The 27,045-nt window shown below is 43.7% G+C and overlaps 1 protein-coding gene and 1 pseudogene across 6 annotated transcripts in view; both read left to right on the forward strand.

Moving 5' to 3' along the window:
• The window catches only part of LZTS3 (leucine zipper tumor suppressor family member 3), a 169,707-nt gene that overhangs the window by 33,263 nt on the left and 109,399 nt on the right, over nt 1-27,045 (forward strand). For 2 of the 6 annotated variants that reach the window (XR_008871461.1, XM_056553354.1), the window contains exon 1: nt 9,888-10,196. The exons of 3 other annotated variants lie outside the window; for them this stretch is intronic. The gene's annotated coding sequence lies outside the window, so the exon portion shown is untranslated. Of the gene's footprint in view, nt 1-9,887; nt 10,197-27,045 lie in introns of those variants that run through there. One more of the 6 variants, XM_056553415.1, reaches the window with a different exon arrangement.
• LOC130344137 (U2 spliceosomal RNA) lies at nt 8,152-8,258 on the forward strand (annotated as a pseudogene).

Consider the following 27,045-nt stretch of genomic DNA (forward strand, 5'->3'; position numbering starts at 1 on the left):
ATCTTGTAATACCTTTTTTTATTGGACTAACAGAATTTTGTAGAGACAAGCTTTATCAAGTTGATAAAGGGAGGAATCCCGAAAGCTTGTCTCTACAAAATGCTGTTAGTCCAATAAAAAAAGGTATTACAAGATACTGCAACATTTTTATTTGCATCTATATATATATATATATATATATATATATATATACAGTGGTCCCTCAAGTTACAATATTAATTGGTTCCAGGACGACAATTGAAACAGTGAGGATTAAAAAAATAAACAGATAACTAATACAGATAAAGCAAATCCTTTCATATAAAAGTAATAAAGATCTGCTGGGAGATGTAATCACTGTCTATGTAGAGGACAGGAGCTTCTTCAGGGTCCTGTACAGTACACAGTGTCCTAAAAATGTAACATGGAGCCGCCCTCACCTGGTGTCCAAAGGAGCAGCTAACCCTGGTACAGGTAAAGAGTAGTATAGAACATGTAGTTCCTCCCTGTACTGTAGGGGGCGCTACCAGACAGCCAGCACTTCAGTAATACAGGTGTTTTACGAGTAAATTGCCCATTCTGATTGGTCAGTTCTTCCAGCCATTGACATGTTTCGCAGATCTGGACTGTCTGTAGCATTGTATGTTGAGTCTGGTTTCAAATTACAATGGTCCAGAAAAGACCATTGTATGTTGAGGCCATTGTAAGTTCAGAGATCACTGTGTGTGTGTGTATATATATATATATTTATATTCCTATGTAGATCCTCCCACACACTGTACAGATATAAGCGCAGTTTCGGCAATCCCTCCCAGCTATGTGTATATATAACCCAAGATGATTCATCCCTTATGTGCGTTGGGTATGGGCCCAAATCCGGTACGTATAATGGTCTCCTTAGCAACCAAGAAGATAGTAACTGCTGAACTCCTGATGGAAATGGATCCGGAGCCAAGCACTTTACTAACCTGGGAAAAGTGCAATAAAGCAACATAATGGTTAACACTAGAGATGAGATAATCTCTGACGCCATTCTGCAGCTAATCTTATAACTCAGCGGGGGGTCATGTAGTAAAATGTGGAAGGATAAGCAACATTATTACCATCAGTAACCTGCAAAATGTCTTTGTTAGTCCCTCATCCATTACCTGGGGTGAGAATGGCTACAGATGATGGCACCTTTTACCCTGGAGGAACCATCAGTGTAATACTCAGTTTCCAATGGTGGAGGTGCTGCAGAAAAAAAATAAAATAAAATACTTGCTGCTGGATTCACAATCAGATTGAAAACGATCACTTTGGGTTTGGCGAGATACAGGATTGTCTACGGCAGAGGTCCCCTACCCATTCCTTAACAGTCCACCAACAGTCTAGGATTTGTTTTTTTCCTATTGTATTCCAATAGAGTACGAGGGAAAAAAAACTAAAATGTTGGTGGGCCTTGAGGACTGGGTTGGGGATCATCGGGATTGTCTAAAAAGGACAAACTCTAAAAGTCCATAGAGGTCCTTCTATTGGTGGGGGAGTATGGTGACCAAAGGACAACTGCATCGCATTGAAGGGCTGGCCATGGTATCCCAGATCCTCCAGAATGAGAGGTGCCCTTTACATTGGCCTCTTTTTTTGGCTTTTCTGGCACATGAAAATGGCCCACGTTCATAGTATAAGTTGGCAGAACAGGACACCGGCACCGGCAAATGCATACTGCCAAAACCATATATTTCACTGAACTGAACTGAGTAGAGGACATGGCTGATCATTCGATCTTCTTTAAATGTTAGGAATTTGATACTATTGTGGCGGCCACACTATGAGGTTTGTATACGGATGCCTAAAGCCACTACCGAAACCCTTGTGGTTTTCACTGTGTCATTCTCTGCACTCCATCAGAAGCTTGGAAGATCACCTGCTTGACAACATAACGGTTGTATGGTGTTGCCAGTAGGTCGTGGGTGATGTAGCAGATGAAGGAAGTTGACTTCTCCAGAGAAAACATTTTTCCATCTCTTAGTTTGAGTAGAGTCTTTGTCTTAAGTGTTTGGGCAAAAACTATAACATCTAAAAATCTAGAGTATGTTCAATATATGACATTTGGGGGTACTTGGTATTATTGCCCATAGAACCCAAGTCCAACCAGGCATATGGTCCATATGGTGGCTCCAGTTGATGCATCCAAGTCCCCCCTCATACACTGATTTTCAATAGTCTTTTTCTTAAATAGACATGTTTAAAGGGGTACTCCGCCCCTAGACATCTTATCCCCTACGATCCCCCACGATCTCTGCTGTGGAACCCCAGACATCCGGTGCACGGAGCAAACTTCGCTCCGTGGCGGATGACTGGCGATGCGGGGTGGAGGCTTGTGACATCACAGTCACGCCTCTGCTTGTGACATCACGGCCATGCCCCCTCAATGCAAGTCTATGGGAGGGGGTGTGACGGCGTCACGCCCCCTCCCATAGACTTGCATTGAGGGGGCATGGACATGTTGTTACAAGCGGGGGCGTGACTGTGACATCATTAGCCTCCAGCGCTGCATCAGATGTGCTAAACGAACGTTTGTGCAGCAGGGAGATCGCGGGGGTCCATTAGATAGGGTATAAGATGTTTAGGGGTGGAGTATCACTTTAAAGTTTTCTTAGGCTGGGGTCTATGAGCTGAGACCACCAGTGGTCATGAGGAGCAGACCTCCCCCAGACACCATGCCCTGTGGTCATGTTTCAATGCTGTTTGATAGGTCGGACATTGACCTATGGGGTTGCTACCTGGCAGTAGACTTCATACAGCAGTTCGAGGTGAACCAATATCTTCCAAGCCAGCCAACCAGCACTGTGCTCTTTACAGGTGAGAAACATAGTCTTCTAAATAACTGCAGGTTGGAGGGAGGGTCTCTAGTTTGTTTGCTATCCCTAGTCATGTTTCAAGGCTCCTTAATGGATCGGACATTGACATACAGGGTACCTACCTATAGGTGGCACTAGAGAGACAGTCAATGGCAATCCCATTGATTTGATGTGCTTATACGAGTCCAGGAAAGTTTTTAGGTGCCTTCATTCTAGTGATGGGTGGAGTTGTCGGCCCAAAGACCCACACTGATAAAAACTTTTTCTTACACATCTTTATAAGAGGTCAATATCTTTTTTTTTTAATAAAAGGTGAAATAATTTTAAGGCGTGTTGGAGGTGTGTTCCAAGGGACACTTACTTATCCCCATAGCAGGGGAGCCTGGTCCCCAATTCTCAACTTCAGAAGTTGTTACATATACATGATCATTGCTAACTAAAGTCTATAGAAGACACGGAAACTGCCAAGTGAACATATTTGACCATTTTCTTAACCTATTGTACCAATTTAGCAATCTCATATTTGTAACCGCCTGTTTCTGTTTGAAATCAGGAGACAGCCTGTTTCATACGTGAATATGCTAGGTCCTTCAAAGAGAGAGACTATCATTGCTCCAGTCAGTCGATGGAGGATACAATTGTGGGACCCTCTGTAGTAACTCGGAAGTCCCAATAATGTCCTGGGAGATTATATTTTCCAAACCAGACGGCTCCTATGATGAGTAGGCACAGTCAGGACCTAATTCTCTTATGGAAACTTGGACTGGACATGAAAGCTTTTGGGTTCTAGCAGTGGGGACCTGGCCATCGGACTTACTGGCAATAGTCATATAATCTCTGCAAAACATACATATTGTAAAGGAAGATCATACCCCTCAAAGCCTCTTATCTTGTCTAGTAAAAATCAGTCTATTTCCAGTGCTCCAGTCTATACGGTGAGCTCGGACGTTGTATGTAAATGTTTGTCAGCACATCAGAGCTGGAGAACCATCTTTCCGGCAGACAAGGTGTTAATGCTTCCATTCCTGGAGATTTCTGATGCAGAACTCATTATGTTGGGATAAGCTCCAGCAGATGTTTATTGCAGGCAGCGCAGGAGTATACGGCATATACACCCGAGCCGCTTCACTGGACAGAGAAGTTCTCATTTAGTACCAATGACATGAAGGCTACGGTTCCAGGTTGTGCCTATTATGGACTGAATTCTTCTTTCCTGTAGACCAGTGGTCTCCAAACTGTATCGGAATTGTGGCATGGATTATCCTGCCTCATGTGCATAACCTGGTGCTTGGTATCCACCTTACTGGGCCACAGCAGAGAGGTCCCAAAAATATAACCTCTTTTATAATATGATAATCATCACATGTATAATATATTAAATACATAGGAAATTGTGGGTAGAAAGATATGAGATAGACAGATGCGACTTAATTAGATATATAAATGAAATAAATAAATATGTGATAGATAGATAATTAGATAGATATGAGATAGATATGAGATAGATAGATATGAAATAGATAGATAGATAGATAGATATGAGCTAGATAGATAGATATGAGATAGATAGATAGATATTAGATAGATAGATATTAGATAGATAGATATGAGATTGATAGATAGATAAAATGATAGATATGAGATAGACAGATAGATATGAGATTGATAGATATGAGATTGATAGATGGATAAAATGATAGATATGAGATAGACAGATAGATATGAGATAAATAGATATGAGATAGATAGATAGATAGCTAGATAGATATTAGATAGAGAGATAGATAGATATAAGAGATAGATAGATAGATATGAGAGATAGATAGTGTGGTGAGGGTGGGATGAGGCCAGATGTTATTACCCTAGGGGCAGATGGCATTAACCCCTTGTATTTGTGACGCCAGGACGTGGTTAACCTCTGGACCACACAAGGTATGGCCGCTGGATCCTGGGCTAGGAACGGGGCACATAATGACTCCGACGCCAAGTTACTGAACAATGGCAGCTTTACTGAGGCAGACAGATGGAATAGTCTTTACAGCTCAGTTAGGCCCAAGGAGGTGACCAGTGACTTTAGAGACTTGCAGGCTCGCTGGGACTTGTAATGGACTTGGACAGAATGCTGCAGACCCATGCTGAATTTAGACAGACTTGACTGACTTGACTTCACCCTGTGTGTAGCTTACCAGGCTTTGACATTCACCTGTGAAGCACTTGGGGGGGAAGAGTCCATGTGGCATTGTGTATAACGTCCATACATGCTCAGTCTTTTGGGGTATTTAACCAGGATAAATTAAACCAAATGATGGTGAGGTATTTCGGTCTCCTAACTGCTTGATGGTAAATAATTGGTTTTGGATCGGGCTGCCTGAGGCTCTCTACCCTGATGCCTGTGCTAATGGGGCTCTTCGGCTTAAGCTACTTCTCCCTATAACATTGGACTAGCAGTTATACTTTTTTTTCTGACAACACATGACAATATTACATATGTACACAATAGCTCTGTCACTTCACGTGCTACTTATGCCTTTCAGGAGAACTCTCTGGCCACAAGAGAACCCTGTGCACAGTGGACAGGAAACAATAGACATTAGACATTTGTTTACTGATGTGGACTGAATATATGACTATGTTGCTACAGTCCTGACTAAATATGCGACTATTTTAGGTACACAAAATATGCTATGTACATTAATGACTAGTTATACTGACTTTCTGTACAAAAATTAGATAGTCTATCATGACTAGACACATAGGTATTTTACTCTCTATACCTAATATGTATGGCAATGAGGTGACTTGCTACGCTTCTCCTGACCGGTTCAGGACACCTCCTGTACAATTGCCATGGACAAAAGAACATCAGACACTATGGACATTTTGTGTAAACATTCGATTTATACACTATATTACAAGGTGACCCACATAATAAATTCTTACAACAAGAATTATAATTGCATTCACTAGTGCAAGACATTAAACAATATATTACTCTTTAAGTAGTTTTAGGTACCGCTCCACAGTTCTGGTACAGAAGAGTCTGTAGTAAAGGATCACAGCTAGAAGCCGGGCACATAAACTTTACGCAAAATGGTTACGAAGAGTTCTTGTTTAGTCCACCAGGCACTTTTCTTGAACGTTGCAATAACCTGGAAAACAACAGTGGTATCTCCACATAACAATGTCAGTCTCACGACTTAGTAGTAGAACACCAAGTTATCACACTTAGACCTTAGCCTGGAAATTTCCCATCCCAGCCTCGCCTGTCGGACTGCTTCCTAGGCTGAGACATGTAACGGGGACCACGGGACTGTGCCCCCTCTAAATGCCTGACACTTGCTCTAGACAACTTGGAATCTATTATGGTAAGACTCACAGTAACTACCATTTGCACAGCAGCAGCTTGCGCCATTGGGGGACAATGTGATGGTGCCTGTGGGGCCGGCCAAACCCCCTCCTCAGACACTTTAGTTGGGGCCCGGTGAGTAGGCCAAACTTCCTCAGCGACAGGAGTAGGCCTGGGCACATCTGTAGATGACTTGGACTGATATCTCGTTGCCATGATAGGCACCTCGGGCAGGTATTCTTCCTCTTCTTGACAGGTGCCCCTGGCTTTAAGAGACAACAAGTCCAAGGGGTCCGCATCCCAGTCATCCGATGGAAGGTAGGCGATGGGGAGCTGTGTGGGATTCTTTGGACGGGTCACCGCTGCCGCCCACTCTCCTCTCACTCTGTTGACTGAAGTATATTCAACTTTCCCCCCTCGCTCTCCAGAGAATGCAGATGTTGGGGGAGATAATCTCTTCTAACTGCCCTTCGATTTACTAGAATGGTTCCACCATGGCGACAGTCCATGAGGGTGCCATACCCCTGCACTTTATCAAATTTAATGACCGTGACTCTGCACCTCTCCATGTGTAGCTCTCCCTCTCTGGGGTGTTCTACCATCCTGATATACAGGGCTTCAAGGCTTTTTGTGTCCTTTTGTTGAGCTTGGCGCACTTCATATGGCGTTTGTTTAGGGCCATACTCTTTCCTCCTTTGTGCCCTCATCTCCTCCACTATGCTAACTGGGCCTCTTGCTTAGCCCTCTCGGACTGGGCTGTCGGAACTGGGGGATGGGTTTTCCCTGGCAGGGGTAGGAGGTGCTGTCTTGGCTCATCGCCAAATAGCCACCAGGGCAGTGGTGGTGAACGGGGACATGCTGTGACCTTCTGGGCCAGGGGTGTAGACTCTGGGCTAGGAGTAGATGGAGGGGTAGAGAAAGCGGCCTCAGCCGGGGTACTTATAGCCGATTCCTCAATGGGGATCTCTTCCCAGGATCCCCAGGTCCGGTGATGTGGCGACAACGCTCCTCGAGATGATGCAGGCATTCCCCCCGTTGGAGTTGCTGGCCACTCTCCGTCGTCATCTGGCAGCGTGACTTGTAGATAGGCGTCTTCGGCCCCAATGGAGATAGCAGCCAGTCCGCCAACTCCTGGAACATCTGAGCCGTGGCTGCTGCAACTTTTCGGGTTCTCAGCACCATCTTAGGACTCTCAGACCTCATGCTTGCTCCTCTGCCATGTTGCTCTCTTTTTAGACTTCTGGCAAACTGAAGAGGTCCAGCAGCTCTAATTCCTTTATAGTGGAGTTCGGGAAAATGGCCGTCGGCCGAAAGCACGTCAGTGCTTTCACTCCCCCAGCAACAAGGGGCAGATCTTTAAGGTTCCATCTAATACTCGGAATGTCAACATGACTTCCATGCCCAGAGGCGGGACGCTGACCAGCACAGGACTTTTCGCGCGCTTCTCCTGCACATTTTTAACTCTTTCAGGTACAGCCAGCACTTTGTTACGCAGCATAACTTCAGCCCATACTTGGCGGGCACAACTTTTCTACTGTTCACAATGGCAGATAGTAAACGTTTCTTCACCTTCCACTCTATTTCACAAGCACCTCACAACAGACAAGTTTCACTGACAAAGTCCTGTACACTTTCTGGTGCAATTTCTTTTCGCATCAACGTGCAAATTTTTGGCAATACTGGACACAGTTCAGACTGGGGGGGTACCTTTTGCACAAGGCGCACACCTGTATCCTGTTTGTAGGATGCCAAAAGTTGGCTAGGCACGGAGGAAAGTAATGACTCCGACGCCAAGTTATAGAACAACGGCAGCTTTACTGAGGCAGACAGATGGAATAGTCTTTACAGCTCAGTTAGGCCCAAGGAGGTGACCATTGACTTTAGTGACTTGCGGGCCTGCTGGGACTTGTAGGCCTGTGGTCTCCTCAGGACTTCAGACACTCTCAGGTCTTGACTGTTCCTCAGCAAACTCTAGACTGAACTATAGCTTCCCAGCCTTTTGGCTAAGATCAAGTGTAGTATCTGTTCTTATCAGTTTACGCCGGTGACCCGAAGCACCGGTATTGAGCTGGTGGGGACGGGTGCTGCATGGTAGAAGGCAGGTGTACCGGGGCGTTCCGGGGCTGGTTCTGAGGAATCAGCTCGACGGCTGCCCCGATGTGACCTGCTTCCTCCGGGTGTCGCCATGAGGTAGAGGGATGTAGAGCCGAGGTACTTCTATGCCTCGGGGAGTGGTGACCCTGAGGTGCCGAAACTCACTGGGTGTTAACTCACTGAGTGAACGCACTGCACCATATACTCTTCACCTTTGGCACTCACCCTTGGTATCCAGGCCTTCTGGCTAGTATCAGGGCAATTTTTATAGATCAGGCCGGATGACCGGGCAGTATATCTGCACTCATCCACTTATTTTTTATTTATTTTTTTGTTTGTCACTGTGCCACGTTTGTGTCTTTATTTGTACACAGGATTGTCAGGGTGCGGTAGCCCTTCTGGGTGTCCCTCCTGGCAGTCTAGGGGAGGTGTGTGTGGCCATTCGGTTCCTCACCTCCCTGCTACCCCTGGACATCTTGGCTTTGGTCAAGATGCCATCAGTATACGGCTCCAAGGCTGATACCTTGGGTAACACCTAGGTTGAAGCCAGGAACATTTTCGGCCCCTTAGTAGCTTCAGCGAAAAGGGGCATCGAACCTGGATCCTTGCAGGTGCCTTTTGGCCCGGAGGTGAAGGGTAGGTTTGTTGGGGGGCCTCTCTCCTGTCGGAGAAGGGCTCACGTTTTTTTTAGTGTGACACGTTTGCACTTTTTCTTGCACTTTTGGTGATAGAGAGCACTTGCCTCGGCTCTTAAAAAAACTAAAAACTCTAGACTGAACTAGCTAGCTCCTACCTTGGTTTATATGGGGGAAACTTTGGAGGGGTCCTATAGGTCACCCACAAGTCATCTGGTCACTGACACCTTCCCTGGTTACATGACTTAGCAACAACATTTAATGGCGTAGACATTATACAGACAATGCAATAGATAACATAGGGTATAATTAACCATTTATGAAACGCAGATTAAGGGGGGACTCAGGGGTCACAGCAGTAGAGTCCCCCAGACAGGACAGCAAGGGTACAGGGGTGCAACTCCCGTACTGGGCCACCACAATAGATAGATAGATATGAGATGAGATAGATACGAGATAGATAGAGATAGATAGAGATAGATAGATATGAGATAGGTAGATATGAGATAGATAGATAGATAAATAGATATGAGATAGATAGATATGAGATACATAAATATATATAGATATGACATAGATACATAGATAAATATGAAATAGATAGATGATAAATATATAGATAGATATGAAATACAGTAGATAAATAGATAGATAGATAGATAGATAAATAGAATACACAGTAAATTCATATTAGATCTAATGAAACCTCTTTGAGAAGACCACTCAAAATTGCGCAGTGGGGTTTTCTCAGAGAATACATAAGAAATAGGGATCAGAAATTCTGTCACAGGAGATGTGGTCTGGATACGGGGATGATCTTCACTGTAGATGAATAGAATCCTCCAGCACAATATATATATATATATATATATATATATATATTTACCATATGACATAGATGCGATGACTATCACTATTACCGCTGTCGCTCCGGGGTTTTTCTCCATAATTAGATGATTTTTTATTTTTGATGATAAGAAAATCCTGGAGATTTCTTGGCATGTGTGGTGGCACCGTGCGGCACAGAAGCCTGTACACCCACCTATCAGCCTACTCGGGCACTCAGCCCAACTGAACATTCAGTCCTACACAGCGACGTGACTCAGTGCTGGAGACAACACACATGAACGGTGGATGGGGGGCTGCGGTGAGTGCTCGCTCCGTATGACAGCAGTCCCAGGCAAGGCTCGGCTGTGCTGCAGTACAGGGGACGGCTGAGCCGTGTGCAGCTATCACACAGCATGGGGACTGAGGACTGAGAAGGCCCTGCAGCAGGATATGAGAAGACAATCTGCAAAGGTAAGAGGAGGGGGCGCAGCAGGCTAATCACAGCCTGCACGGGCTGCAACGCTCAAGCCTCAGACCCACTCTGCCCAATGGACCATGCATACGGGTCCTGTGGGCTTGTGGGGGCCGAATGTGATGAAAACAGAAATAATAACAATGGTGGTGATGATGATGATGATGATGATGATGATGAATAGTAGTGATGAGGATGATGAATAGTAGTGATGATGATGATGATGAATAGTAGTGATGATGATGAATAGTAGTGATGATGATGATGAATAGTAGTGATGATGATGAATAGTAATGATGATGATGATGATGAATAGTAGTGATGATGATGATGATGAATAGTAGTGATGATGATGAATAGTAGTGATGATGATGAATAGTAGTGATGATGATGATGATGAATAGTAGTGATGATGATGAATAGTAGTAATGATGATGATGAATAGTAGTGATGATGATGATGATGAAAAGAGAAATAACCATGATAGTAGTGATGATGATGATGATGAAGAGTAGGGATGATTATGATAATAATGATGATGAAAACAGAAATAATAATAATGATGATGATGATGAATAGTAGTGATGATGATGATGATGATGAATAGTAGTGATAATGATGATGATAATGAATAGTAGTAATGATGAAAACAGAAATAATGATGATGATGATGAAAACAGAAACATTAATATTGTTGATGGAGAAAAGAGTAGTGAAGATGATGATAATAGTGAAAATAATAGTGATGACAATGGTGAAAATAGTGTTGGTGATAAAAAAAGTATTGATTATGATGATGATGAAAATAGTAGTGATGATGATGATAAAAAAATGTATTGATGATGATGGTGAAAACAGAAGTGATGATGATGATGATGATCTAAGACTAAATAATTGATCGTTTTTGTAAAATAATAACAATGGTGATGATAGGCATGATGATGATGATGATGATGATGAAAATAGTAGTGATGATGATGATGATTACATAGACATAAGGCTGTGTTCACACGTTCAGGTTTTTAAGTGCAATTATTGAAGACAAAGCCAGGAGCACAGACATGTATAAAAGAAAGACTGAGACTTCTCCACTTTTTAAATCCATCCATCACAATCTTGAAACAATCTTATTTTCCCACAATTTTATAAGGGTGCCAATAATTTTGTCCAGCCCATTTTTGGAGTTTGGTGACATTATGTATAATTTGATATTTTTTTCCCTTTTTTGGTTTAGTTCCAATACACACAAAGGGAATAAACCTGTGTATAGCAAAACATGTGTTACTGCAATCCTTTCCTGTGAGAAATACTTCATTTTCTTGAAAAATTTCAGGGATGCCAACATTTACGGCCATGACTGTATGATGACAAGGACTTGAAGACACAAGTGATGATGTTGTTATGGACATGAAACATATCAGATGGAATAAATAAGATAATAAAAAATAAATAATACATTTATTTAATTTATTTTAATTTATTTATTAAATTAAATTTATTTATTTAAATTTATTGAATAAATAAGATGCTTCAAATTGGATTCTGAAGAAGAATTTTTCTCTGGAGATAAAAGACCTTTGATGATGATAATGATGATGATGATGATGATGATATGAGCTTGTAGACACTTAAAGGAGAATTTCAGCATAAATGTACCTATCCCCTATCCACAGAATAGGGGATATATAGCCAATCACGGGGGTCCAACACCTGGGACCTCCCGCAATCTCCGCAACGGGCCTCATTTGTCAGCACGCGCTCTATTCATTTCTATGTGAGCGCCAAAAAGACTCGGGCATCATGGGTACTCCCAAATAAATAAATGGAGCACGTGCCATCTAACGGTAGATGATAGGCACTCCTCACTGAGAGAGCCAGGGTCCTGTCCTGGAGATAGCAGGGGGTCCCATGGGCTGGACCCCCCCACAAACAGCTACTTATCCTCTGTCCTGTGGATGGTACATTTTTGCTGGAGTTCTCCTTTAGGGATGATGATGATGATGATGATGATGATGGAGTTGTAGGCACTTGATGATGAGAATGAGATGGACATAAAGACACTTTATAAAGATGATGATGAAACTGACTTGAAGAAGTTTATTATTGATAGTGATTATAATAAAACAGGAATGATGATGATGATGATGATGACGACGAGCGGAGTTTCAGCCTGGCAGCCGGCGGCGGCGGTAGGACCACGCAGCATTGCGCCGTCACCATTGATGGCTATACAGTACTCACGGACTTCCGCGCAAAGAATGTACATGTTCTTTCTTTGCGCGGAACAATTTTAGCGGCGGAATTGTCCGCTGCTTAAATTCCGCAGTGTGAACGGGTCTCGCGGAAGACTCATTCACACTGATGCTAATCACTGTGCGCAATTCCGCAGTGTGAACATATCCTAATTAATAGTGATGAAGATTATGGTCATAACTGTGATGATGGTGATAATGGTGATGATGGAGATGATGGTGATGATGGAGATGATGGTGATAATGGTGATGATGGAGATGATGGTGATGATGGAGATGATGGTGATGATGGAGATGATAATGAAGATGATAGTGATAATGGTGATGATGGTGATGATGATGATGGTGATAATGGAGATGATGGTGATGGTGAAGATGATAGTGATAATGGTGATGATGATAATAGGGATGATGGAGATGATGGAGATGATGGTGATGATGGAGATGATGATGATGGAGATGATGGAGTTGATGGTAATGATGGTGATGATAGAGAGGATGGTGATGATGAAGATGATGGTGATGATGATGATGGGGATAATGGAGATGATGGTGATGGTGAAAATGATAGTGATAATGGTGATGATGGTGATGGTGATAATGGTGATGATGGAGATGATGGTGATGATGGAGATGATGGTGATGATGGAGATGATGGTGATGATGGAGATGATGGTGATAATGTTGATGATGGAGATGATGGTGATGATGGTGATGATGGAGATGATGGAGTTGATGGTAATGATGGTGATGATGATGATGGTGATAATGGAGATGATGGTGATAATGGTGATGATGGAGAGGATGGTGATGATGACGATGATGGTGATGATGGTGATGGTGAAAATGATAGTGATAATGGTGATGATGGTGATGATGATGATGGTGATAATGGAGAGGATGGTGAAGATGATAGTGATAATGGTGATGATGATAATAGGGATGATGGTGATGATGGAGATGATGGAGATGATGGTGATGATAGAGAGAATGGAGATGATGGTGATTATAATGATGGTGATAATGGAGATGCTGGAGATGACGGCTATGATGGTGATGATGAAGATGATGGTGAAGATGATGATGGTGATGATGGAGATGATTGTGATGATAGAGAGGATGGTGATGATGGTGATGATGGAGATGATGGTGATGATGGTGATGATGAAGATGATGGTGATGATGAAGATGATGGTGATGATGAAGATGATGGTGATGATGAAGATGATGGTGATGATGATGATGGTGATAATGGAGATGATTGTGATGATGGTGATAATGGTGATGATGGAGAGGATGGTGATGATGACGATGATGATGATGATGGTGATAATGGAGATGATGGTGATGGTGAAGATGATAGTGATAATGGTGATGATGATAATAGGGATGATGGAGAGTATGGTGATGATGGTGACGATGGTGATGATGATGATGATGATGGTGATAAAGGAGATGATGGTGAAGATGATAGTGATAATGGTGATGATGATAATAGGGATGATGGAGATTATTGTGATGATAGAGAGGATGGAGATGATGGTGATGATAATGATGGTGATAATGGAGATGATGGTGATGATGAAGATGATGGTGAAGATGATGATGGTGATAATGGAGATGATGGTGATGGTGAAGATGATAGTGATAATGGTGATGATGATAATAGGGATGATGGAGAGTATGGTGATGATGGTGATGATGATGATGATGGTGATAATGGAGATGATGGTGATAATGGTGATGCTGGAGATGATAGAGAGGATGGTGATGATGGAGATGATGGTGATGGTGAAGATGATAGTGATAATGGTGATGATGATAATAGGGATGATGGAGAGTATGGTGATGATGGTGATGATGATGATGATGGTGATAATGGAGATGATGGTGAAGATGATAGTGATAATGGTGATGATGATAATAGGGATGATGGAGAGTATGGTGATGATGGTGATAATGGAGATGATGGTGATGATGATGGTGGTGATAATGGAGATGATGGTGATGATGATGGTGGTGATGATGGAGATGATGGTGATGATAGAGAGGATGGAGATGATGGTGATGATAGAGAGGATGGAGATGATGGTGATGGTGATAATGGAGATGACGGTGATGCTGGAGATGATGGTGATGATGATGATGGTGATAATGGAGATGATGGTGATAATGGAGATGATGATAATAGGGATGATGGTGATGATGGTGATGATGATGGTGATAATGGAGATGACGGTGATGCTGGAGATGATGGTGATGATGATGGTGATAATGGAGATGATGGTGATGGTGAAGATGATAGTGATAATGGTGATGATGATAATAGGGATGATGGTGATGATGGAGATGATGGTGATAATGATGGTGATAATGGAGATGATGTCGATGATGATGGTGGTGATAATGGAGATGATGGTGATGCTGGAGATGGCGGCTATGATGGTGATGATGAAGATGATGGTGATGATGATGATGATGGAGGTAATGGTGATAATACATAGATGCACTAGTGATCTTACCTTCATCTTCAGTCCATATAAATGATGGTGCCCCCTGCCTGTATCTGAGCATTCATCCGTTATTAATCCGTTATTAAACATTTTGTTTAAAAACAGATGTATAATAACGGATGAAATAACGGATGCTAACAGTGAATAAAAATTCATCCGTTAAGACCCGTTATAACCTCCCTCATGTATGGCCCTAACACCTCTGTCTACAGACTCCCACAACCAGGACTACTACTACTCCCATCATGGAACAGACTTCTTTCCATGATGGGAGTAGTAATTCCCTGGGTGCAGGAGTCTGCAGACAGCTGGGGAAGCTACATTAGTGTTTGTACTACAACCCCCATCATGGATCAGAGTCTGTTCCATGATCCGGGTTGTAGTACAGGGCCTGAGGGATTGATCGCACCAGGTCTCACTTCTGAGACCCGAGGTGAGCGGAAGTTATTAATCAGGAGAGCGGGCAGTATGCTCCGCAACCCTGCGATGTATCAGTGTGTTTTAGCTTTCATTTTTGAATCCCCTGCGGGGAGCTCTGAATGGCCGGTACTGAGGAGCCAATCAGGGCTCTCCGAGGGTTTTTTAAAATGAACATTGTGAGTGGCAGTGGGGGCAAGATATATAGCGCTGCAGGGGGGGGGGGGGCAGAAATATAGCCTATATATCTAGCCCCCCAGCGCATTAATAAAGATATGTCCCCCACCAGTGCATTTATACATATATACCCTCCGCCGGCTCATTAATAAATATATACCCCCCACTGGCGCATTTATATATGTATACCCCCCGCCGGTGCATCTATATATACCCCCCCGCAGCACATTAATAAAATATGACCCTGCCAGCGCATTTATATATATATATATATATATATATATATACCCCCCGCAGCGCATTTGTCATAATATGCCGCCGCATCGCTATGAATGAAAAGTATATCTAGCAGCAGCGCATAGTGCCAGCAGCTGACCGGCCGATGATGCTGATAGAAATACTTTTCATTCATAGCGCTGCAGGGGTATATGTATATAGATGCGCTGGGGGGGGCAGACATATAGAGTTATCTGCCCCCCACAGCGCTTCTATACACATATTCCGCCGCAGCGCTATGAAGTAAAAGTATTTCCATCAGCAGCATCGGCTGGCTCCTGGCATTATGACAAATGCACTGCGGGGGTATATATATATATATATATATATATATATATATATATATGCACTGGCGGGGTCATATGTTTATTAATGCGCTGCAGGGGGCATGTTATAAATGTGCTGGGGGGCTAGACATATAGGCTATATGTCTGCGCCCCCCCTGCAGCGCTATATATCTTGCCCCCCACAGCGCTTTTAATATACATATGGCTGCACTGTGGACAAGACAAAAAATTAATAAAAAAATTGAATTTCCTCTGTAGCATACAGCTGCTAAAATGTACTGGAAGGATTAAGATTTTTAATAGAAGTCATTTACAAATCTGTTTAACTTTCTGGCACCAGTTGATTAAAAAATATATATATTTTTTTCAGCCGGAGTACCCCTTTAACGACAATGGACGTAAATGTACATCATGGTGCCGTGGTACTTAACGCACCATAACGTACATTTACGCTCCGCCATGACCGCGAGCGTAAATGTACACCAGGGACCCGCCGGTAATGGCGGAAAAACGTGATCGCGCGGATGTCCCCCATTAATCACTTGATGCCGTGATCAATACAGATCGGCAGTGCGGTACTTTAAATGGATGATCGAATCGCCCGCAGCACTGCTGGGGGGATCCGATCATCCAGCATGGCGGCCGGAGGTCCCCTCACCTGGCTCTGGCCATCTCCCGGGGTCTTCTGCTCTGGTCTGAGATCGAGCAAACCAGGGCAGAAGATCACCGATAACACTGATCAGTGTTTTTCCCTATGCATACCACTGAACGGTATTAGCAATCAAATGATTGCTATAAATAGTCCCCTATGGGGACTATTAAAGTGTAAAAAAAAAAAAAAAAAAAAAAAAAAAAAAAAAAAAAGGTGAAAAATCCATCAGTTTTTCCCATTTTACCCCTCCCAAAAAGCGTAAGAAAATTATTAATACACATATTTGGTATCGCTGCGTGTGTGTGAACTATTCAAATATATTGTTAATTATGCCGTACATTGAACAGCGTAAACGTAAAAAAATAAAAAGTCCAAAATTGTATATATACACCCATATACTGTACAGACATGCTGTAATAAAATATATATACACTGATATACTGTACGGACTTGCTGTAATAAAATATATATACACCCATATACTGTACTGACATGCTGAAGTAACAAATATATGTACACCCATATACTGTATGGACATGCTGTAATAACAAATAAATATATATATATACAGCAACAGAAGAATGCAGCAGCACACTGCCAGCACAAGGATATAGGTGAAACATGAACATGCAGATAAAACATGGAGAGCTATACAGCTATGGTGTAATAGATGCAAATGTGAAACTATGAAATAGTGAGGCACTTAGCTCGCAAATTTGTCTCCGCTGGCAGTCAAATAGCTTGGACCGTCCCACCGCGATAAGGTGGCCTCATTGGGACGGACCCTACACTGTGAATATGCCTCTGTGTGAACAATTCAGTAAGCATGGCAGGGTCTGGAACATCCAAGACATACATATACATATATACACCTGATAGAGGACTTTAACTCAGAAGGTCTACTGAGAATTTAATTGTAATATTTACTGTCTTTTTTTGGCTGTTAATCTGTGAAATCCCCATAACTAAATGGTCTCCATGTTGAAAAATGCAGTCCGGTGTACATCTTGCGCAAAGTATGCAATCCTTGGACAGCAGTTTGAGGGTGAATATTGTTGTGCGAGATGTGTGCGAGTTGTTCATTTGGAAGCCCAGATCCTGGATCTAGAGGAGCAGCTGGCAACACTGAGACGAATTGACAACTTGGAGAGGAGTCTCCTGCTCACTGAGCAAGTACTCTCTGGAGTAGAGGTGGGGGAGGATAGTGGGATGAAGGTGCAGGACAGTCAGGCAGCTTGCTGGGTTACAGTTAGAAAATGGGGTAGAGGGAAAAGTGTCAGGGAGGCTAGTCCTGATCTGGCACACCCCAACAAGTTTGGTTGGCAGATGAGGGGGATGCAATTTCAGAGCTAGCGGTACTGCAGCAGGACTCTGCCTCTGACCGCCAGGGGGGTGTCTGCTGCAGTAAGGAGGGAAGGAGGAGTGCAGGGAAGGCCAACCGATGCTGGTAGTGGGGGACTCAATTATTAGAGGGACAGACAGGGCGATCTGTCATAAAGACCGAGATCGCCGAACAGTGTGTTGTCTACCTGGCGCTCGAGTTCGGCACATCGCGGATCGGATTGACAGGTTGCTGGGTGGAGCTGGAGAAGACCCAGCAGTCATGGTACATATTGGCACCAATGACAAAGTAAGATGTAGGTGGAGTGTCCTTAAAAATTATTTCAGGGACTTAGGCCACAAGCTTAAGGCAAGAAACTCCAAGGTAATACTTTCTGAAATATTACCTGAAGCACGAGCCGCACCAGAGAGGCAGCGGGAGATTAGGGAGGTAAACAAGTGGCTCAGAAGCTGGTGTAGGAAGGAGGGGTTTGGGTTCATGGAGAACTGGGCCGACTTCGCTGTCGGATACCAACTCTATGGTAGGGACGGGGTGCACCTCAATGGGGAGGGTGCAGCTGTGCTTGGGGAGAAGATGGCTAGAAGGATGGAGGAGTGTTTAAACTATGGACTGGAGGGGGGGGGGACCTTCAACATAGAGGGGGCAGAGAGTGTGGATAGAGAGGAGGGACTTATCAATGTACCTGTGGGTGGAACGGAGGGAGGGGTTAGAATAGTTAATAGGAATAGGCTTCATAGGAAGAAAAAACATACACCATTGAATTGCATGTTGACTAATGCCAGCAGTCTGTCCAATAAAACTGATGAACTGGAGTTGATGATGTCTGAGGAGAATTATGACACAGTGGGTATAAGGGTGCATTCAAACCACGTTTTTGCAATACAGTTCCCATATACGTTTTCAATGTGAAAACCGTACGGAATCGTATTGAAAACCTTATGCATTGACTCTCCATTGAATACCGTATGCCAAAAGATGCATCAGGTTGTGTCCGTTTTGCATCCTGTACGGTTTTATCAGGTTTTTTTTCCCGTACCCAAAACTGTAGTCTACCACGGTTTTTGGTCCGGGTGAAAAACTGTATTAAACCGTATACGTTTTCTTTAACATGGGAGTCAATGGGAACCGTACAGAACCGTATGTGCGTACGGTTCCATCCGGTTTTCACCATAAGTTTTTTGACTTTGCACAGTTTTTTTTCTTGGAATTTCAATCAAACAAGTCAATCAAACTTTATTATTATTTATTTATTTATTCAATTAAACTTTATTCAAAATGGAGTGAAAAGTTAAAAACGTATATGTTTTTTTCTTAAAAAACGGATGCAACCGGACATAATTTTTCAAACCGTATACGGGTTGAAATTTGTACACACGTTTTGATACAGTTTAGTCAGGTTTTGAGGAATCTGTTTTTCATCAAAAACCTGATACGGGAACTGTATTGCAAAAACGTGGTGTGAATGCAGCCTAACAGAGACTTGGTTGGAGGATAGTTGTGACTGGGCGGTCAACATACAGGGTTATAGTCTATTCAGGATGGATCGGACAAAACAGAAAGGGGGAGAAGTCTGTCTTTATGTGAAATCCAGTCTGAAGGCCGCATTGCGGGAAGATATATGGGAGGGAAATGATAATGTGGAGTCATTATGGGTAGAAATATATGGAGATAAAAATAAAAATGTATTCTGATTGTGGTTTGTTATAAGCCACCAAACATAATGGAAGAGGCAGAAGATCAATTACTGAGGCAAATAAACAAGGCAGCAAATCAGAATGAGGTGATAATAATGGGGACTTTATCTATCCTGATATAAACTGGGAGACTGAGACCTGTGAATCTCATAAAGGAAACAGTTTTCTAACTATAGCTAAAGACAATTATATGTCCCAAATGGTACAGGGCCCGACCAAAGGGGGCGCCCTACTAAACTTAATATTAACCAACGTACCTGACAGAGAAACTAATGTTCAGATAGAAGGACACCTAGGAAATAGTGATCATAATATAATACGTTATAACTTGTTCTGCAATAAGGGAACCTCTCGAGGGTCCACAAAAACAATGAACATTAGGAAGGCAAAGTTTGATCAACTCAGAGAGGCCCTTAACAATATAAAATGGGATAATGTCCTCAAAAAGAACAATACTGACGCTAAATGGGAAACTTTTAAGAATATTTTAAATCCTCACTGTATATACCTTATGGGAATTAAAGGGTCAGGAATAAAAGAAAACCAATATGGATGAATGAAAATGTTAACCTGTTAGTTTAACCTCCGTTGTATGTAAATTGTTTGAGGGTTTTCTAAGAGATGCTATTTTGGAATATCTTGATAAACATAAATGTATGACTCCATATCAGCATGGCTTTATGAGGGATCGGTCCTGTCAAACTAACCTGATTAGCTTTTATGAGGAGGTGAGCTCCAGACTGGACCAGGAGGAATCGCTGGATGTCGTATATCTGGATTTTTCCAAAGCATTTGATACGGTGCCACATAAAAGATTGGTGCATAAAATGAAAAGGATGGGGCTGTGGGAGAATGTGTGCAAGTGGGTAAGTAACTGGCTCAATGATAGGAAACAGAGGGTTATTATTATTATTATTAGACCAGAGCTGATTAGATAAACATTTAATCTGATAAAAGGTATCACAGTGCTGACTATATAAAAATACAGAAACAAATGACATACAGGTACAAAAATATATAAAAGAGTTTTGCAAGGCAAGTTCAGAAAACAAAAGATGAAGTTCTTACAGCATGATGGTATAGGAGTTCCAAGAGAGTGAGTTTCAGCTGTTCTTAGGATGTTCTTGTCAGCTTGTTGCACAGCATTGAACACCCAACTTTTAGTCTAGCATTGTTTAAATATCATATCTGCTTTCTTTGGAGGGAGACTCCATTCCCCCCTCCCCTCTGATCCCACCTGGGGGTCTTCTCTCTTCCTGACCTCTTATCTGTTTGATTATATGATAGGACCAGAGTGCATGACTTCAAAAGAGCCTTTGACTTCAAAGGAGATGTAAACAAGCAGCCAGACCCCCCAATAAAATGCAATACACAAAACACAGTCTGAATGACCTCTCACCCCTGTCTTGGATAAGACATTACACAGTTACAATTATAATACACATATAGGATTTTAATAATCAGGCCTTGGGCCTGACACCTCCCCCTTAAGATGGGGACAGAGAGATCTGTCCCTCCAGGCTGATAGATCTGTCTCCCTTAACCATCTATTTCTTTTCTTGACATCACAGGCCCTGCATTCCCAGGCAAAGATGGCACTGAAGGGGCCTAGTACCTGATTAAGCTGCCTCCTCCTTTCATCTGAGAGCTGTGGATTGATCTCCACATCCTGAAGGGATTCCTGGCTCTTAGCTTCCTCCACTAGGTCCAGAAGGGGATCACTACCCAGCCCTTCCTCTGGTGCACTACATACACTGAGTACCACCTTCTCAGGGTCATAGTATGCCATATTAATGTGGTACTGTCTCTGCCTCTGACCTTTCTCATCAAGGGCAACTACATATGTGGTGGGTTCTAGGCGCTGCAGAATGGGGAAGGGACCCTCCCAGGCAGCCTGCAACTTATTCTGCCTGATGGGGTTCAGAACCATTCCCTTCTGTCCCACTTCATAGACCCGGTCCCTTGCATTGCGATCATACCAGTACTTCTGCTTGGACTGTGCTGCTGTGAGGTTGTCATGTACCAGCCCAGTCAATGCCTGCATCCTGTCCCTGAATCTCAGAACATACTCCACCACAGAAGTCTCTGGGGCATGTAGCCCCCCTTCCCATTCTTCCCTAACTAAATCTCGGGGTCCCCGCACTTTGTGACCATATAATAACTCAAAGGGCGAGAAACCTGTAGGCTCTTGGGGTACCTCTCTGTAAGCAAATAACAGATGGGGTGAATACTTTCCCCAGTTTCTGCCCTCCGATTCTACAAATGTTTTTAGCATTTGTTTCAAGGTGCCATTGTTACCGGACACTCTGTCCAACCAATGTAGAGGGTTGTGATCAGTTATGACAGTAATATCCCTGCCATACAGGTATGGCTGTAATTTGTGCAAAGCCCAGACCACAGCTAGACATTCCTTCTCTATGAACGCATAGGCCACTCCCAAATGTCCTGCCAGGGGGTCTCATGGGCAAACCTCAGCAGCTCTTTCCTGTACGGCCTAGGAACTACTAACTGCCTTTTTCCCTCCCGGGCCCCTAGCATGCCTTTGGAAAGGGACTCCCTTTACAAGATATCATTTTCCCAATATACCCGATGCCCATCTGTGTCAACACCTGTATGTTCAGCACGTTGTCTCAGCCCTTCAAGGGAAGGGTCACTGCGCAGAGCTCCCCGGAAATGCTCATTTCCCTCCCCCCATCTCGTGGTATCAGGGAGCACATTTCCCCCAGATGAACTAGCTTCTCCACCTTCCTCTCCCTCAGTTCCAGACATAACAGTGTTACAGGCATCATACACAGGGCTATTACTCCTTCCCTCCTTCTCCTTAGGCTCACAGGATTGGGACATATCACTCACTGCTGGTCCCTCATCCTTACATGTCACTAGGGGCACACCAAGCCCATCTCCACTAGGTGTAGGCATTGGCAATGCATTGTCACCACATGTCACAATACACCCCATTTCCCTTTTGGAAAACATTACTGGTTCAGTCACAGGTAAACAATTATCAATCCCCTGCACTCCCTCCCAGTTACCACATCTAGCAGTGTCTCCCAAAGTCTCGCACAGTACCTCAGAATGAACAGGGCTCTCTCCTAGCCCATCCGGTGTGCAGGTAGTGTCCTCTGGTGCATAATGACAGAGCATCCGACCCTTTGCAAGGCAAGTTCAGAAAACAAAAGATGAAGTTCTTACAGCATGATGGTATAGCAGTTCCAAGAGAGTGAGTTTCAGCTGTTCTTAGGATGGTCTTGTCAGCTTGTTGCACAGCATTGAACACCCAACTTTTAGTCTAGCATTGTTTAAATATCATATATCTGCTTTCTTTGGAGGGAGACTCCATTCCCCCCTCCCCTCTGATCCCACCAGGTGGGGCATCTCTCTTCCTGACCCCTTATCTGTTTGATTATATGATGGGACCAGAGTGCATGACTATAAAAGAGCCTTTGACTTCAAAGGAGATGTAAACAAGCAGCCAGACCCCCAATAAAATGCAATACACAAAGCACAGTCTGAATGACCTCTCACTCATGTCTTGGATAAGACATTACACATTTACAACAGTACCACAGGGGTCAGTTTTGGGTCCTGTCCTATTTAAAGGGGTTGTGCGCTGCCCTGACTTTCGGAGCTCCGCTCACAGCGTCCGGAAGTTCATTACTCCGAACGCTGTGTGCGGGCTTCCGTGTTCGCGACCGCCAGGCGTGACATCACGCCCGGCCCCTCGTGACGTGTCGCCCGCCCCCTCTACCAAAGTCTATGGGAAGGGGGCGTGACAGCGGTCGCGCCCCCTTCTATAGACTTTCGTTGAGGGGGCGGGTGAGACGTCACGAGGGGGCGGGTGTGACGTCACGTCCGGCGGCCGCGAACACAGAAGCCCGCACACAGCGTTCGGAGTAATGAACTTCCGGACGCAGTGAGCGGAGCTCCTAAAGTCAGGGCAGCGCACAACCCCTTTAATATATTCATTAATGACCTTGTAGAGGGGTTGAATAGTAAAGTAGCAATCTTTGCAGATGACACTAAACTCTGTAAAGCGGTAAACACAATAGAGGACAGTGCACTGTTACAAATGGATCTGGATAGGTTGGAGGTTTGGGCTGGGAAGTGGCAGATGAGGCTCAACACTGATAAATGTAAGGTAATGCACATGGGGAGGAAAAATCCGGGCTTGGATTATGTATTAAATTTGAGAACACTTGGGACGACTGATGGGGAAAAGGACTTAGGAATCTTAGTCAACAGTAAATTTAGCTGTAGTGACCAGTGTCGGGCAGCTGCTCCCAAGGCAAATAAAATCATGGGGTGCATCAATAGGGGCATAGAGGCCCACGACAAGGAAATAATTCTACCGCTGTACAAATCACTATTCAGATCACACATAGAATACTGTGTACAGTACTGGTCACCAGTGTACAAGAAAGATATAGTGGAGCTGGAGAGGGTTCAAAGACGGGCAACCAGAGTAATACAGGGAATGGGAGGACTACAGTACCCAGAAAGATTATCAGAATTAGGGTTATTTAGTTTAGAAAAAAGAAGGCTTAGGGGCGACCTAATAACTATGTATAAATATATCAGGGGACAGTACAGAGATCTCTCCCATGATCTGTTTATACCCAGGACTGTATCTATAACAAGGGGGCATTCTCTACGTCTAGAGGAAAGAAGGTTACTACACCAGCACAGACAGGGGCTTCTTTACTGTAAGAGCAGTGAGACTGTGGAATTCTCTCCCGGAGGAGGTGGTCATGGGGAACTCTGTAAAAGAGTTTAAAAGGGGTCTGGATGCATTTTTGGAGAAGAATAACATTGCTGGTTATGTATATTAGATTTATAGGGACAGAACGTTGATCCAGGGATTTATTCTGTATGAGGGTGTTTTGTCTTCCTCTGGATCAACCCAATAGGGACTCATTAGGGATATGGGTTGAACTCGATGGACTCTTGTCTTGTTTCAACATTATGAACTGTGTAACTATGTAATATATACACCCATATACTGTACGGACATGCTGTAATAACAAATATATATAATATATATATATATACACCCATATACTGTAGGGTTACATGTTGGGAAGAGTTCATGGTGCTTGTAGTGTTCATTTCCCTTATACCTGCGCACACAGTTTTAGGTGTCTGTCAGCCAAATACCCACTTAGCCAACAGGCAGCCCTTCATAGTAGTTGTTCCACTATTAAAAACAGTAAAAATCCAATGTGAACAGGCCCAACAAACCAGGAATCAGGATATTTGCAGAAATCTGGCACCTGCCATGTAATTTGTGATGCAAAACCGCCAAAACAGTGTAAAATCAGCACAGATTTTGCACGTATGAACTAAGGTAATGTTCACACTGATCAGAATTGTGGAGGAAAATTTTAAACAGAAATTAAGTGTCAACTGACCACACAACAGCACCACCCCTGTCCTCAGGTTATGTGTGAAATTACAACTTGGCTCTGTTCACGTTCACTGAGCTGCAATACCACATACAATTTGAGGACAGAGATGGTGTTGTTTGTGGAAGAAATTAGCTCTGTATTTCTATCCCTGGATAACCCTTTTAAGGACAGGTGTGGCGCTGCATGTGGATGAAATTGGTTGAAAATTTAGCAATTAGCTACGGTAATTCTAATTACAATTTTTGTCTATTCCTGCCACTGCAACATTCCTATAAAGAAGCACTCTGGGATTTTTTTTCTCTCTTATATAGTACAGCTCTAGTACAGGCTATTATTAGAGAATAATGTAAAGGTTCTTGTGTATGTTTTGTGCTTACCTGTTTTGTTCATGTGGCAGTAGTTGATGTTGGATGCAAATAGATGACTAGAATCCCTTGCTTATGTTGCCTACCTTTGCCTAAATCCTCTGGCTTTGCATAGAGAGGGTGTGGAGTTTTATCACTGCACCTGTTCATCTCAGTAAGCTGCTGGCAGTGACGCTCACCCAGTTGAACTTATTAGACATAGAAGTGGGTTGGGGTCAAGTTCTACCAAAAGGCGAAAGTGATTTGACCTTTTTAGGCTGTGTTCACATGTTGAACCCTCCTTTGTATTTAGGCTTTTTTTGCTGTTATTTTTTTAACCCCTTAAGGACCAAGACAAATAAGCCTGTACGCCTCTTAAAGATCAAGGCTGTTTTTTTCATATCGAGTATGTCTGACTTTTAGACAATACCGTATTTTTCGCCGTATAAGACGCACTTTTTCTTCCCCAAAACTGGGGGGGAAAAGTTGGTGCGTCTTATTCGGCGAATACACACCTATCGCGGCGGTCCCTGCGGCCATCAATGGCCGGGACCCGCGGCTAATACAGGACATCACCGATCGCAGTGATGCCCTGTATTAACCCTTCAGATGCGGCGATCAAAGCTGACCACCGCGTCTGAAGCAAAAGTGACACTAACCCGGCTGCTCAGTGGGGCTGTTTGGGTCCGCCGCGGTGAAATCGCGGCGTCCCGAACAGCTTACAGGACACCGGGAGGGACCTTACCTTCCTCCTCGGTGTCTGCTCCGTGCCGGGATCCCCTGCATGGCCGGCGCTCTCCTTTGACGTCATCACGTTGTCGCGCACGCTGTCCCGTCATCCAATAGGAGTGGCGTGTGTAGCAACGTGATGACGGCAACGACCCCAGAAAGAGATTATAGAACATAGGAAATGACCCCCAAATGACCCCATTTTAAAAAGTAGACCCCTCAAGGTATTTACTAGGGGCTCTAGTGAGTATTTTAACACCATAGGATTTTTGGCAGGAATTATTACAAAGTCAGTGTAAAAAAAAATTTTATTAGCTTTTTTTTTTTTTTTTTTTTTGCACAAATATGTTCATATTATATCATTTGTGGGACACATTTTTAGTACAGTGGTCCCTCAACATACGATGGTAATTCGTTCCAAACGAGCCATTGTTTGTCGAATCCATCGTATGTTGAGGGATTCGTGCAATGTAAAGTATAGGAAGATGTACTCACCTGTCCCCGCCGCTCCCGATGGTGAACCCGGGCCTCCGCTGGGCTCTCCGCTGTCTTCTCCAGTCCTCCGCTGTCTTCTCCGGTCCTCTGCTGTCTTCTCCGGTCCTCTTCTGTCTTCTCCGGTCCTCTGCTGTCTTCTCCGGTCCTCTGCTGTCTTCTCTGGTCCTCTGCTGTCTTCTCCGGTCCTCTGCTGTCTTCTCCGGTCCTCCGCTGTCTTCCGCAAGGCCTTACTGGGCCTGCGTAGCGACGTCATTACGCCGCTGCG

This window comes from Hyla sarda, chromosome 1 (assembly GCF_029499605.1).
Source record: "Hyla sarda isolate aHylSar1 chromosome 1, aHylSar1.hap1, whole genome shotgun sequence".
In the NCBI taxonomy this organism is placed as follows: Eukaryota; Metazoa; Chordata; class Amphibia; order Anura; family Hylidae; genus Hyla; species Hyla sarda.